This window comes from Pseudopodoces humilis, chromosome 15, assembly GCF_049639895.1.
Source record: "Pseudopodoces humilis isolate 2021_Gansu_Grassland_sample_001 chromosome 15, ASM4963989v1, whole genome shotgun sequence".
Lineage (NCBI taxonomy): Eukaryota > Metazoa > Chordata > Aves > Passeriformes > Paridae > Pseudopodoces > Pseudopodoces humilis.
Genome location: NC_142214.1, coordinates 18467676 through 18483279, shown reverse-complemented (window position 1 = coordinate 18483279; position 15604 = coordinate 18467676). Strand labels below are relative to the sequence as shown.

General features: G+C 45.3%; 1 protein-coding gene and 1 long non-coding RNA gene across 3 annotated transcripts in view; one reads left to right on the top strand and one right to left on the bottom strand.

The window, feature by feature from the left end:
- NEXMIF (neurite extension and migration factor) overlaps positions 1-15604 on the bottom strand; it is a 152300-nt gene that overhangs the window by 89253 nt on the left and 47443 nt on the right. The window lies entirely within an intron of this gene.
- Positions 13250-15083, top strand: LOC148183105 (uncharacterized). The gene is made up of 2 exons (XR_015773835.1): positions 13250-13384; positions 14839-15083. It is a non-coding gene; the product is annotated as an uncharacterized LOC148183105 (long non-coding RNA).

Below are 15604 nucleotides of genomic sequence, written 5' to 3'. Positions count from 1 at the left end.
TTGTCTTCTCTCTGCAATCTTGGGGGAGCCGTGAGGCTACCAAGACGTCAGAAATTATGAGGAATTAAATTGCTATGAAAAGCCTCGAGTTAAACCTAAACCCAAACTGCGAAAACACAATGAAAGTTCAGCCTGTTAGAAATAATGTGCTGGGCAAAACATTAACACATTTACACTTGAAAGTTGTGAAAGAGTCAGAATCACCCTGCTTAAAATGTATCAGTCAGACGAGATCTGATTTCAGGACAGAGCATCCTGCACATACATAAAAGAAAGTACTTGAATAGGCGTCATAACACAAACATCCATTTATTTTCTGCCAAATAAGATCAGTGTTCTTTCTCCACAAAATAACGTTCCCTGCAAAATGCTGGAGCTCAGCTTGCTCCTTTTTTTTTTTTTTTACAGAAAAAAAGCTCACCAAACTGAATAGCCCCAAATATTTCAGTTATTAAAACAGGCTCAGTTGCACACTTCGGGGCATTTGTCCTTAATTCAGACTGTGGGGTTCACACAAATTAAAATATAAAATACCCTCACCTTAAAGGCTGGCAAGTTCAGTTCTGCCTGAAAAATCAACCAGGCTTTGCACAACTGAATCAATGGCAAAGTTAAGATCCTGCCCACTGAAAAAATCCAGTGGTTTAAGACTTGGGGCTATTATGCAATAGTTACCTCATCATCATCATCATCCCAGGTAATCCTCAGTGGCTTGTGGATGGATAAATGGCATCTCTGAATGGGAGCTGCAGCTTGAAACCGTATTTGTGGGGGCTTGGTTTGGGGTGGTTTTAAACTTGTTTTGGATTTATGTGTGGAAATAAGGTGTGAACCACTGAAGACCATGTCATCAGTGCTGATGGCCAGCAAGATCAGGATCAAATCTGATGGCCAGAAACCAGGCAGGCAGGTACATTTTGTACTTCTCGAGGCCTTTGAGTCTGCCTTGTTCAGAAAACAACACAACAGCTCCGTGCAAACAGTACAGAGAGAAAAGGGCACCGACACGAAGTGGAGGGAGATAAACAAACCAACAGGATTTATCAGCATGAGCACCCCAAAAGCAACCAATGTGCATCCCAGCAGCTCAGAAACGAGGTGAGAGACAAAGAGCAAACTCAGGGAGTTGTGTAAAAAGTACCCCCTCATTTTGGGGGAGCTGCTTCATGATTTTTTAAATAAATACACCTGGCACACAGGTTGCAATGGGAGTATATACTCATTAATTTCCAAAGCAGTGTCAGCTTTCCAGATACCTGCTTGTCCCACAACAATGGCTGTAACTGAATACAAACCCTTCGGGTCACTGTTCTGCCTGGGGTATTAAACAGCACCGAGGAATAAAAGGCAGAATGAATATTTCAAGTGGCTGCAGGCACCAGAAGTAATGGATGAGGATGAGAACTGAGCAGCCCCTGAGCTGAGCTGTTCCATGGCACAAGTGGGCTGGCTTTCAAAAGCCATGACCAGCCAAAATTTCCAGAAGCAAGCCACAATTCATGGCATTCCCATTTATACCCTACCCAGGTGAGATGCTTCACCTGCTTTGTTTCCAGGCATTCAGCACTTCTGAAATCACTCTTCCCCATCACATGTGGTTGAACAAACACTGACTCTCCTAAAAAATTTGGATTATCTTCCCCTGACTCAATTGCAACAAGGGGGAAGTTCTTTCAGCTGCAATCCCAAATTGTTGGGAGGGGCTGACTGAGGTCTCCTCTTTGTAATTTACTGATCTCTGATATCCCCCAAAACTGATTTAACAAGTCCTGCCTGTTAAAGTGAAAACCAGGCAGGCAGAAGCTCTTCCTGCTATTCAGGTGCTTGCTAGAAAACTCAGCTGCAAAATATTTCTGTGCAGCACCGAAAGCCTCTCCCGAAACCTTTCATGTGTCTCTCTACACATCAAGCTCCCTTTCTTCTTCCTTTTATCTTCATATTTAGATAATTCTCACTAAAAGCAAGGTGGTCGTTCTTGTGAAATTACCATAACGTCTCTTGATGGACTTTTAAGATCTCTGCTGCTTGTTACACAGCGCTGCGATGTGTTTTGCCAAGAAGCGAGACATTGTTTATTCTTGTATTAGGGAGACAAAGTGTTTCCCACTTAAAGGGCTTCATCTCTCCTAAAAACACCGTGCAGCAGAAAGAGTGGCAGAGCTGGAGGGAGGAGGCTCCTGATGGCACCGGAATTTCAATTCCATTGATTAGCCAGCATCGCTGGAGTAAGGAGATTTAATGCCGAGCCCGGTGTAAATTGGATTCCAATTGCTGTCCCTGTGTAAAAGGGGGTCTCACATAAAGGATTAAACGCAGGCCAAGGGTGCACAATGAACCCACTGGCTCATTCACAATCAGCTTTGTGTACTCATTAGAAAAGGGAGCTAATCACCCCAGTTTGTGCTGGTTTCAGAGCTGCCAGCACAAAAGGCTGTGACCTCCCACTGTGAGTCAAAGACAAAATATCCCACTTTCTCCCATGTACCAAAACCTCTCATTTTGTGCCTCCAAAATTCAACCTTCTGATGGACCCACAATAAAAATTAGCTATGGTCAGCAAGACTCAGCTACCCCTAAAATCCCAATTATGTTGCTTAATATAGGGGGTGAATTAGGAAAACTAAACATGTGTCCAGTGAGGAGTCTTCCAGTGACCTAGTTCTGTCCCAGTGTGTGGCTTGCTTGTAAATGTGATCGGAGCATGTGCAATGCAACAAAGCCCAGAGATTTCCTAAGCAGTCTCCCAGGTAATCAAAAATCACATTTTAAGCAGCACATGGAGGAGTATCCCCACACCTGTTGGCACAGCGCAGGAGTTAAACCAGAAGTCCTAAGAAGCAGGAAAATGGAAGCTCTGCTGCGAGAGCAGTTGTGGAACAAAGTGCTGGGCAAGGGGGTGTCTCCTTCCCCCACAGCCCCTTGAGTCCTACCAGCAGCTGCTTGAAAAGAAAAAGTTCTCCAAGGCTGGGCAGCAGCCCTTGCACACCCCCGTGGCAAATTCACAGTCCAGAGGTTGGGGTGATGGGCACCAATGGGTCCTTGAGCCCTCTTCACATCTCCCTGGTGAAAGAACATCTCAGCCCCTCCGAAACAGGGTGAAGAAGCAACACCTCGCCCCTGGGGCGAGTGCCACACTGAAGCCTTTTTCAGGGTGACAGCCCTCACACTCCACCTTGAGACCCCACCTTGCTGATGCTCCTGTCCACCGTTCTCCACAGACCCTCAGCACTTTTGGCCACCACAGCTCCCCCAGCAGAGCTGCAACCGCTGCCCCTCCCGTTCAGCATCTTGAAATAGCTCGGTGCCACTGCTGGGAAATGTGGCATCAGCACTGCGGCCGCGTATTTTTAGCACAGCAAACGTTTTGTCCTTTTGGAGATGAGTTAATTGCCCTGCTTCCTCTTCCTCCTGTTCCGTCTCCCGGCTGCTTGGCCAGGCTGTCCGGTCTCCCACACGGCCGAGGACGTGTCCATGGAAAGCAGTGACAGCAACCAGCTCGTGGAAATGCCATGGGCACTTCCAAAACACCTCCCTGGCTGTGAGAGGAGCTGGTCCGTGTGTCCTCTCACTGCAGGCCACGACACAGATAGCAATAAACGCCACAGGAACGCTGCTGACCGCTTCTGATGCTGGAGTAAACCAAGAGGCAATAACCCAACACCTATTCTCACAGAATCCACCCCAAACTGTGCCAGAGAGACCCTGACAAGCAATAAACCCCACCCACTTCACGAGGATCTCAGGGAAGAGCACACCATAATAACACTTAGGGGTCAAGAAAGGTTCAGATTGACCTTGCATGATATTAAATTATCCTGGGCCTAGAATGTAGCCCTTGGCTTCCAATTTCTCTTTTGCTACAGAAAGCCCCAGGCCACAGGAAAACTCCCAGCATCCATGGGATGTTCAGATTAGGAAAACAAAGTCCAAAATCCCAAGCAGTGTGAGGAGGTAGGACCCAATATCACGATAGGCCTTTACTGTGCACAGCTGCCTTCCCAAAGAACCAGAGGAAGCAATTCCCGGTTCTGCTAAGGAAATGAACCTGCCAGAGCCACGACGGAACAGCACTTCTGCAAGGAACACGGGTCTGCCACACAAGAAACCACACCAAAAGTGACTGATTAATCCACTGAGCCCTTTTCACACCCCTCCCCACCAAGGGTAAAACCACAGGCAGGCACAACCATCACCACCGCCCTCCCAACAGGCTCCCAGCCCGGGGCTGTGGGACACATCACCGGCGTCCCACGGAGAGCAAAGCAGGTCAAGAAAACTGAAGAAATGCAGAGAAAAAGGTCAGGATGGTTATTTTCATATTATCTATAGCACAACTATTTTATTTTTCTTTAATAGAGGATGTTTAGTAGTTTGGAGGAAATCAGTCGACCTTTAAGCAGGAACAATTCTGAAGGAAGACAATCCAAAAATATGCTGAAGGACCACTCTTGTCGGTGGGGAACAATTTCTCTGTCCACAGGGACCTCTGTCAGGCAAATAAAATCTTCTGTCAGCAGCTGCACACAGAACCTCCAGCGCTGGAGGATAAAATCTGATTGTGTGCACATCTGAGGAGATGGTATCTATTCACTGCCTACTGGCACACAATGTGCTGGGTAAAAACAGTTTAAACTGAAATCTCATTCTCCTCTTCAGAAAAAGAAGGAAAGAAAAGCTGTAGGCCTGTGGCAGCAACCCCGGCCCAGATGTCTCTCTCTGCTGATTTTTACCTAAGTATCAAGTCTATTAAATTATAACCTATTGGCAATAAGAAGGCAGAGTACTCTGGATGATTTACAGTGTCACCAAATTGAACTGTTTTTTAGGACATACGGAAAAAAGCCAAATCCGAATGACACACAGAAGTCACAGAGCATTAAAATTACCCCCTGATATTTTAGACTGAACAATCCCCCAACAGTAAGTGAAAAAAAACCACTGATTTTTGTTATTGGAGTTGCATTATATGCACCAGTCTCAAGTCACTGTGTCATAATAATATTAGCAATAATATTCACTGGTTTATTGTCCTGGGAAATCAGTGCTTAGCAGCTTGACATTTCACTAGCACGACGCCCTTACGACAGACTGAAGCACTTGAAAAATTCCACCTCACATTTCTGCCACTCAACCAGCACCCTGCAACCAGCACGTGCTTCTCCATCAATATATTCACAAGATTCTCCCACCAAGATGATAATACTCAATCTGCACTTATTTTCCAGATGATCAACTGGACTTCTGCACGCCTTACAACCTGGCCTTTGGCATTCTCAGCAAGAGCAGCATTAGGTCCAATGATCATTATCTCCATGACTTCAATTTTCCTCTCAGCCTCTCGCAATCTCAAACCAAAGCTTTCCAACTCCTTATCCACTGCAGCATGAATAGCATCTCGCTTTTCTATAATGTCTGCCAAGCACTTAGCAAGCCCAGCACTGCTTGATAAGCCGAATCCATGCCTCCTGACACTATGGAGCTCAGAGCAGTCAAGCCTGACCCTCCCAGCTAGAAGGAAGTTTGAAAGTGAAATATCAGGGCCTTGGAGTGGCTGCTCTGCCTCGTTTTTCCCTACAAGCTGCCCACATTTGTGATCCACCAACCATCAACCCTAAAGGTCCACGTAGGTTTATCGCAGCTTAGCCGGAGGAATATGCTTTCCATTCCTAAAATATTGGATTGTAGCCCAATTCCAGAGGTAAAAATGGCAGGGCAAACAAAGGAAGCAACTGTGTAACTCGGATTTCACAGTGACAAGAGGCGAGAGAAGGGCCCCAGGCACAGGTCCCTTCCCCAGAGCGCTGACACAGCCATGCTTTCTTCTCCTGAGGACTCCAGACATGTCAATTCCAGATAAGTTCTTTCCCACCTCGTGGAGAGTTAGGAAAAAAAGCTACCTGGGTATAAAAACCACATGGCACCTCCCTGACAGAAATATCCTCACTGATTGCCCTTCTGTGGGTTAGTGGAGATGCCCACATCAGGGTTTGGGAGCAGCAGAATTCCCACTCACCTCTCCATGGATTACCCTCACTCCCAGTGACAAGGCTGATCTCTTCTTACTGATTTAAACTCACCCTGCTTTTTTCAGGGATTTATGAAGAATCAGTTGTGGGCTACAAAAAGAAATTATATAAAATAAAGATTTTTTTTTTGGTTGGGGCAAAGGGGAAGAGTAGAAGAGGGACTAGAAGAGACATTAGCTCCCTTAAAAAAATCAAAATACAGACAAATACAATTTGATTCTTCCATCACCTGAAGAATACAAACAGCACCAAACGGCACACACTCTAGAAAACTATTACCTGAAGGACTCCAACAGAATATCTGATGTACAACACCTCCTCTGCTCTGAACTGCAGCCTCTTCCATGAGGGAACAAAATGGAATCATCAGAGTTGGAAAATCCCTCCAGGATCATCCAGTCCAAGCACTCCCCCACCACCAAACCATGTCCCCAAGTGCCACATGCAGCGTTTGGAACCCTTCCAGACGCAGCAATTCCACCACTGCCTGCTCCAGGGGGAAGCAGAAGGGGCGTGGAGGACCAGGAATGGTGTTCATGCCTGGATTTAGAAGTGAGAACTTGGAGAGCTGGGAAAAAAAGGACTGGAGAAGGAAGGGAGGGCTCTGAGAGCCACTTGTGGAGATGGGAACAGCAAACACAATGAGTGGAGGGAATGAGGATGAAGCAGCTCAGACTGAGAGAAGATGCTGCTGCCCCCAGCAAGCCTCTGTCAGAAGAGAGCGGAATCCAGCAGCTTGATTTTGTATTTGTTATTTCTTTCTTTAAGAGCTACATAAACATTCTGATTAATAATAATGGACCTGTTACTGCTTCCACTATCCCCAAAGGGAGCAAAATCAGGTTTGGCATTTGCAATTATGACTGCTTAAACCAGGAGTTATCAAGTGTCAAGTTAGAGAATAAAGGGCTTGATCCTGGGCAGTGCCGAGCGCTCCCAGCATCGCTCAGCGAAACCATCACAGCATCTATTAATTTTTGTTTAATATACCTAAACTCATTCCGTGTCTGAAGGATGTGCTCAAGCCACATGGCTGGGTCACAGCAGAGAGAGGCACTGGGGACATGGAGAAAATCTCTCCCCTGGGAGAGCTCAGCTGAGCCTGAGGCGCAGGAGGCGGCAGGTGGGCCAGCACAGATCACATCCCACGTCCTCCACGGGATCTGCTCCCTGCTCAGGTGGGCATGTGGCAGAGAAGGAAATCAGGGTCAGACAGAACCCATTAGGCTCCAAGAGTCCATTCCTGAATTGTACCCTAAAGGACTCCAATGCATTTGTTGCTGGAGCTAGTGGATGTCTCATCCTATTTACATAATATATGACCTAATTTTGTGTTCACTGAGTATTTAATTACAGCCGATTGAATACAAAAATGACTCAAAATACTCCCAGCACTAATAATTAATGTTTTAATTGTGTTTTCTTCTTGGGGTTGTTTTGTTTTTTTTTTTTTTTTCCTTGCATGCAGCATTTAAATAATATGAGCACATATCAAAAAAACCCCAACAATTAAATAAAGAAAATGCATTGCTCCTTCTGGAACCAGTCTGGAAGGGACCAGTGCTTGTTTAACAGGGTGGCCCCTCCTTTTTCTCCACTGACACAGAGATTCTGTATTTCACACTCCTGCTACCAGAATTAATAATTCCAGCCCATTTTGTGAACTAGAACCTCTGTCAGTTCACTCACCCAGCTCCATCCCTCCGGGACAGGGCCTTGTCAAGGCATGGAGCATCATCTGCTGCCTCTGGCAGAGCTGAAACACAACTGTGTTGAAAGGAATCCGAGCACAGCTGCTCAGCCCTCGCTCTCCCAGCACAAGACAAAGTGTCTCTGTGAGGAACACCAACTACTCATCGGGATTTTCAAGATATTTAATAAGGATCTCCTTAATAAGTGTGTATTTCCATCCCAGGCAGGGCTGGAAATCCTGGTCCCATCGCCAAATGTTTGCAGTAAATCCAATCCTGACCATTTCTCAGGGCAGAGTGGGAACTGTTTTGTGATATTGTATTTCAGCTCATCAAAAGAGCTTTGGAATGACCATTTAATTACGCCAGTTTGAAACATTTCACACTTCACACAGCGACAGATTTAAAAAATAAATAAAAATTGAAACACAGCAGAAGGACTAATAACTGTAGAATTGTTCACATACCTGAGATTGAAAGGGTTTTCATGCTCTAAACACTTCAGGAATTATGTGTACTGAACCTATAAGGAGCAAACCCATCAAAGAATCACTACCACAGTGTACTGGAGCAGTATCAATCCTCCTGCAGCGTATCCAGGAGTACTCTCTGTGTTTTCTTCCCTGGGAATGACTCAGATAAAGATAGCAAGTGGCAAATTAAATCATACCAGTGCTATCTGAGAGCTGCAATCCTTTATAATTAGGGGGCTTTGTTTAGGAAAAAAAATAAAAAATCACATTTATAGAAAGCTTATCTCGGGGATAAGGGACCATTGTTTTTAGACTGTTTTTTTTCATAATGCCAGCCTTTAAAAAAAGAAAAAAATAAACAAACCAGAAAACCAAACAAAAAACAAACTCTAAAAGATCTTCTAAGCAGAGGGTCACTATAAATAAAAGAAAACATTAGCCTGCAAACCACTGTTTCTGCAGAGCCAAGAAATGCTCAGACATACACAATATGTTAATCCCACACTAAGTTAGACCATTAGTTTTCACCTAGAACCAATTTAATTATTCTTTCCAAAATTTGTTTATAGAATAATAATCTCCTCCTCCTCCTGATTCTTTTGCTGAAATTATAATTCCATTATTACATGACCATAATATGCACCAAGAAAGCAGAGTGCTGTAGAAAGGATTTTTAGCTTTTGAGATCAATACAAATTATTATGCTCAGCATTTCTCTCTCCAGATATTTACACCACGCTCATCACCTTGGTATCCCAGTTCAATACAAGAAAAGCAAAAACTTGTTCACAACGCAGCATATTTAATCTCCAAGTGCTTGACAAGCACCAGCCAATATCCACAACTCCCTGGTGGCTGCCCTGATGGAGCAACCCGGGTTTAGAGGCTGAACAGAGAAAGGCTCGGTGCCCAGGACAGGGTTTGGGCAGGAATTGGGCTCACCTGGTCCAAGAAGCCCCAGGTGTAGCAGCCTCATAAATCTGCAGGCACCTGAGCTCATGGCCACATTCCCCAAGGTCCTGAGTCCAAACCTCTCCTTCACCTCCCTCCAGCTCTGTGCCCAACACCTCTCAGGATATAAAGAATTGTCCTCTCTGTCCTTTGCTGCCTGGGCAAGTCTGGAAGTTGCTCCAGATTCTCCAAGCTTTAAAAGATCACCTTGTCCAGAGCCAAACCCTTCTATGCAGTCTGTATTTAACCCAAATTTAGGGCTCCACTCAGGGACCCAAGCACTTAAAAATAAGATGCTGCAAAAGCCAAGTCTTCTATTAAATTTAATCCCAAGCAACCTCTGACATCAGAGCCACGGTGACTAATCCAGCAATGATCAGTGAAGGGCTTTGCTCTACAATCAGTTCAACCATGAAGAAAAAAGACTGGGAATAATCTCAGGATTTGGGTCTTGTGGAAACATCACCCACCCAGCCCCTGGGAGGGATGGAGGAGCGATGGCTGCGTAATCACCCCGTGTTTTTTCGTTCAAATATAAGAAATCCAGGAAAACCAGTGCTGGAGAAGGCCACTCACAGGTGAATCTGTCGTGGACAGTAAGTCCACGGCAGCAGTGACATTTGGATCTGCTTTTGCTGTCATTTCCTGAGGTACAAGACAGGTCCACCTCACCTAGAGCCTGGGATACTTCAATGTAGAATAAAGATCAATATTGCCTATAAGTGCCCTTTAATGCATCACTCTTATTGTTTCTGATGCCCCAGATTAGGTTTGGTTTTGTTTTCAAATGGAAATTAGGCCTTCATCAACCCTGAATGCTTGATCTTGATCTACCAGTTACACATATCTATTCATCCTTGCTGGGCTTCGGTGAGGATTGCTCAGATACTTCTTGGAAATGAACAGCCCTTGGTAATCACTGGTCTTGATTAATAAATACAGCCCCAACCAATATCTAATCTGACTTCTAACCACAGGGATCCTAAATAAGCTTATGTTTTATAAGAGTCCAGAACATGGGGGTGGTGAGAGTGAATCTGGAGAAATTGCTCTAAGGACTTGCTTAATTATTTTTTTTTATTTACTACCTAGTGACATTCAGTTCTTAACCAACCATTTTCTAGGAAGGTTTTATTAATTTTAATAGCAAACACACAACACAAGTCCAGATACTCATCTGCTTTAGTCCCTATTTAATTCCTGCTGAACACAACTTGGGACTGGAGCTTGGACACAGTTTTTTCTCACTAGAACAGCCATGAAACTTCCCAACCTCTGTGATTACAAGGTCCACAAACATTTCCAGGAAAGGAATAAATGGGGCATTACCTGAATCATTATATCCACAAGTTAATCAAGGAAGGACAAATGAGAAGAGAGTGGTTAAAAAGTAAGGAGGAAGTTCTAATCTCCAATTAGAATTCTATCCCCCTGCTTCCTCCTGTCCAGACCAAGGCTCTCCATGCAGGAGGAGAAGTTGAGGGAAAGAAGAAGAAAAAATAAAGCTTCCTTTGTCTTCAACAGATTTCATAGTCTCTGTTTAGTATCTCAATGAAATATTTACTTTTCTTGTACCCTATGCTTTAATTATTCATTGCTGAAATCAGTTTAAAGAGCTGCCATGCTCTTAAACGAAGTTCTAAAAACGATACCTTGGAGCTCCCCATTTATTGTAGTTTAGTGACTTTCATCTCAAGTCTGCTCTGACAAACTCACTGCAGACACCACACGAGGAGTTTCTGTAAGGGCTGCCTACAAACCACAGGCTGAGGCAGCAGCAGAGGCAGAAGTTGGCTCATTCTGCCTCTGAAATGCCACCACTGTGACATGGGTTAAACACCCCTGGGGGACCTGCACGGGTTTGTGTCACCGTGGGTCCACCACACAAGTGGCAGAAATAATCAACATCCAACTTTAAAGGTGGAAAATAAGGAAAAAAGAGGACAGAGAATACTGAGTTGGCTTCATGGCAGCTGGTGACACAGCTGGGAGCAGGACCCACGGGCAGGTTCCTCCACCCACAGCCAGCTTCTCCCCAGGTCCATGTGTGAGACATGTGCAGCACATGAAACACCCAGACAGGGCTGCAGAGGGTGTGCAGAAAAACCCTGACGTCCCCACACTCAGAGAACAGCAAAATGCAGCTGAGAAACAGCAAAATGCAGCTGAGAAACAGCAAAACGCAGCCACAGCAAACTCAAGTATAAAGTTCACCTGGTGCCTTCTCACAGCAAGACGTGTCTGTGGACAACCCAAAACCCTGCTGGCACCAGCAGGGCATAACAATAAAATTCCTGCCTAAAACTTCTCAGTTTGTCTTCACAAGATAAACCAGAGCTGTCATCACTTCACCTTCGCTAACCCAGGGCAGCTTTCAGAGGTGAAGTCCCTCCAAATGGTGCAGCTTTTGACAAATTACCGTGGTCAGACCAGCCTGAAGGTCCCTATCAGCTGCCAACGTGTCTGGAAATGTGTTCCCTGGTCTCTCCTGAAGTGCAGCTCGTGGCAGTGATGACGGTGAGTGCCAGCTGCTGGCGCAAGCACCGAACACAGAGACGACTTCAGCTCGCAGTCCAACTCAATATCACTCTAAAGGGAGAGGGGAATAGAAACAAGCAGACTGTGCTGGTCAGTGTGACAGTCATTTGTCACCAGCTGAACTGTTGTCAGGGCTGGGGCACTTCATTTTTTTCACTTCTTCAGCATCAGGGCGGCGGAGATGATTGAGAGCATCATCCGTGGTGTCCGCGCAGATGTGGAGCAAGATGCTCACTGGAGTGTTTCGGGAAGGGAGCAACACAAGTTGGCAGCACAGCTTTGAGGGGGTTTCTTGTCAGAATCCAACAGAAGAGTTTGGGTAGGAAGGGGTTTTAAGGTTCCTTGGGCAGGGGCACCTCCCACTATCCCACTGCTCCAAACTCCAACCAACCTTGGGCACTTCCAGGGATGCAGGAGCAGCCACAGCTTCCCTGGGAAGCCACTGCCAGGGCCTCTCCTCCCTCACAGGGAACAATTCCTCCCCAATATCCCATCTATCCCTGCCCTCTGGCAGTGGGAAGCCATTTCCCTTTTCTTTTATCACTACACGTCATTGTAAAAAGCCCCTTTCCAAAATACGCTGCTGTTATTTCGTGAACAGTAGATACAATGTAAAATCAGACCCTGAGAGTAATTACGAGGTTCAGGATAATGCTACTATTATTTCTGGTGCTCAGTTTCTCTATCTGGTGTCTAATGCAGCTCAGAAGCTCATTATTAATATAAAAAAAAATAATGTGTCTCTATCTAATTCACAAACTGTGAATACTAAATACTTTCAGATTGTGTTTTGTTTGTTGTTGTTGTTGCTTTTTGAAGAACTCAAAATTTTCAAAACATCTAGAGGGCTCCTAAGGAATAGCATAAAACAAATACTTTGCATTTTCAAAATTAAAATTCTGGAAGAGGCTCTAAACCTAACACCAAACACTTATGCAACTTGAATTTTAACCATCTTCACATCCTTAATCTTCATCATGTTTAGTACATTACATTTCTTTGACAACTAATCAATCAAAGGCATCATACCTTCTGTAAAGCTGCCAATTTAGTGTCATTTTGCCCTCTCTCAACAACGATTTATTTTCTACAGAAACTTCCTTGTTTATTTTATATATGTATAATTTATATATATAAAAATATAGCAGAACGAAGAGGGGGAAATAAGAAAAGCAAAGCAGCCAAGACAATATTGCACCACTCAGGACCCACGGCTTTCCACGGATCCGCAGCCTCGCATCAACAAATCATCGAGGACATCCCCACCACTCGGTGTCCAACAAGGAAAAGCAGAGAATTGGCTCTAAAAGGACTAAGAAGCTCTGGAAAGAGGCCACGGAGGACCCAGCAGCAGTAATGAGCTCTTCTGAATGAAGAGAGGAGCAGTTTTCACAGCTCTGGCAGAGGGGATGGTTGTGAAACGCAGTCTGGTGGTTGTGTTCTCCGCCAGGAGAGCGCTGCCGAAAATAAAACCCGAGCGCATCGCTATTTGTCCACGGCCTGACATAAATGTCACAAAAGATAAAGGGAGAGTGGAAAGAGATCAGCATTAAATACTAACAGAGGCAACAGCACAGAACTACTCGAGGAAATGGCAGCTCCAAAATCACAGCAAATCTGCCCCCAACAGGGAAGCGAACATCAAGGGATGCCCACCAAGAGCGGATGTCTCCAGGGGAATTCTGCCCAGGGATCCTTCTGTCAGGTAGGTTCTGCTCTCCCTAAAAGCACGGGGGTTTTCAAAAAGAGATTGATTTCCTAAACAGGAACACCACCACAGCCTAATTCCATTATTTTCAAGGGAGCTGAATTTGAAAGGTCTGTTCAGGTGTGATGGCACCTTAGGGGGGGGAAAGGCGGTGAGGAATCAATTCTACAAACCACGGTGACTGAGGCCACTTAAAAAAAACAACAGAAACAATCAAATCCTTCATGACAATTCAAAGAACCAGCCCCTGAAGCATCTGAAAGCCACCAGAGCAGACTGTCCTTGCAGCAGCACATCTTGCCCCGTTCCTGTATGCCCCCAGATCCTGGGAATCCACAGGTGCTTCCTTCAAGCCTTCAGGCTACTCCTGGGAGCACATTTTTCCCAAAATAACCTCAGGGTGAGGAATGCAGACCCAGGGCTTGCTCTGGCTAAGTGGGCTGGGGTACTGGGCCATCATCCCTACAGAGAGCCCTGGAAAGGGCAGGGGGCTGGAGAAGAAAAGGCTGGAATAATGCCTTGGAAGCCAGGGATGCCAAAACTGTGTGGTAGCTGATATAAAGACATATCCAGCCTACAAGCCTCCCCCTCAGCATTAAAGCAATCCCATCCCACACCATGGCAGCACTGCTCTCAACCAGCTTTAGGAAGAATCCAAGGATTTCAAATGTGAGGCTGAATGACAAACTGGGAGAGGAGGGGAAGGGGAGCTCCCACCTGCGGGAAAGGCTCACAGGTGCTCTTAAACTCATTAGCAGAAACCTGCACAGGAAGATAATAAAATTGGGAATTCAAATACCCAACTGGGGAGGGCAGCTGGGCACACAGCAGCCTCCCAGCTCGTGGGATAGAGGTTTTAATAGTGGCTATTCATAAATTTTACCAAAACCTCCCGGTCACCTTGGCAGTCCCTGCCAAGCTGGTGAGCCGGGCTGTGAGATCTGGGTGGGCTGCACAGTGACCTTTCCACGCCACATTAGTGCCACATTTGCTGAACTAACAGTTCCTCCTGCTGCTTTTGAATAAATATCAAATGACTTTTGAGCTACCACTCAAGTCTGAAAAGCTCCTTGCAACCCACCCTAGAGCCAGCTCCAAATCAGTGTGCTGGGCACAGAAAATCTGCAGCACTGCGAGCCCACAAGATAAAAACTTCTGCCTAAATTTTACTGCACTGGCACCTAGGAAATAAAATCAGGTGGTCCAAGGCCCTAAAAGGCCGAGAGATACCTCCCATCTTATTTCCATAAGTTGTACCCAACACCTCGTGTTCAGAAATTCTTGTACTTCCATTTCCTCTCTCTGAGACTTCAGTAACGCAATTATTCCCTTACACCGTGCAAACTGAGACATGAAACTTTGCCCAAAAACTATAAAAGATGCATTTCTACACAGTAAGATGTATCAGAGTCCAGATTTCATTATTTTCCTTGGTTCTGATTGTGTTTCAGGGGTTCTTGTGAACATCACAAACAGCAACTCCTCTGCTCCAAAACCCAACCCAAGGAGACAACCATGGCTGGGCAGCTCTGCCTTGTCCTGCCTGTCCCACCTCAGGAAGGCTGGCCAAGCCTAGAAAGAACTGGTTTTATCTGTCTGTGAAAGGATCAGTGAGGAATATCCCAGAGCTGGACACATCAGTGAGGGGAAGAGGAACTATCAGATATCAAGCACCCAATAAAGAAATGCAGATATATTTATCAGCTCATACTCACCACCCTCTAACCCTTGCAGCTGAGGGAGCACTTGAATTTGGCATCTATTAAAAGGTGAAAGACAACACTGCTCCCACTGCTGAGGTCCTGGGCCACTGTGCTGGCAGGTGACATGTCCCCACAGCTGTTCCTCCTTTCTCTGATTCTAATGAATCCTGTTTTCTCCTCTCCTGTGCACCTCCAGGCAAAAATGGCCCTTTAGCTACTGTACATCTTATTTGTCCTTGCTTTTGCAATAAGCACTCACATCAATGAGTGTTTAAAACACTGCAAAATTCAAAAGAAACTCCCCTAGGTGGTCTATGCATACAAATAAGTATATATTTTGCTTTTTTCATAAAAAGACACCCTGCAGGTTTCAAGCTCCTCTCACTGCAAGAGATATTCTCAGGCAACAATGCTGATTTGGTGTAAGCTGATCCGTATCACTGAATCCTGCCTTTGTTTTTGGCAGTCCCCTTTCAAGGTGACTAAATTAAAGTGGAAGTACAATTCCAAGCAG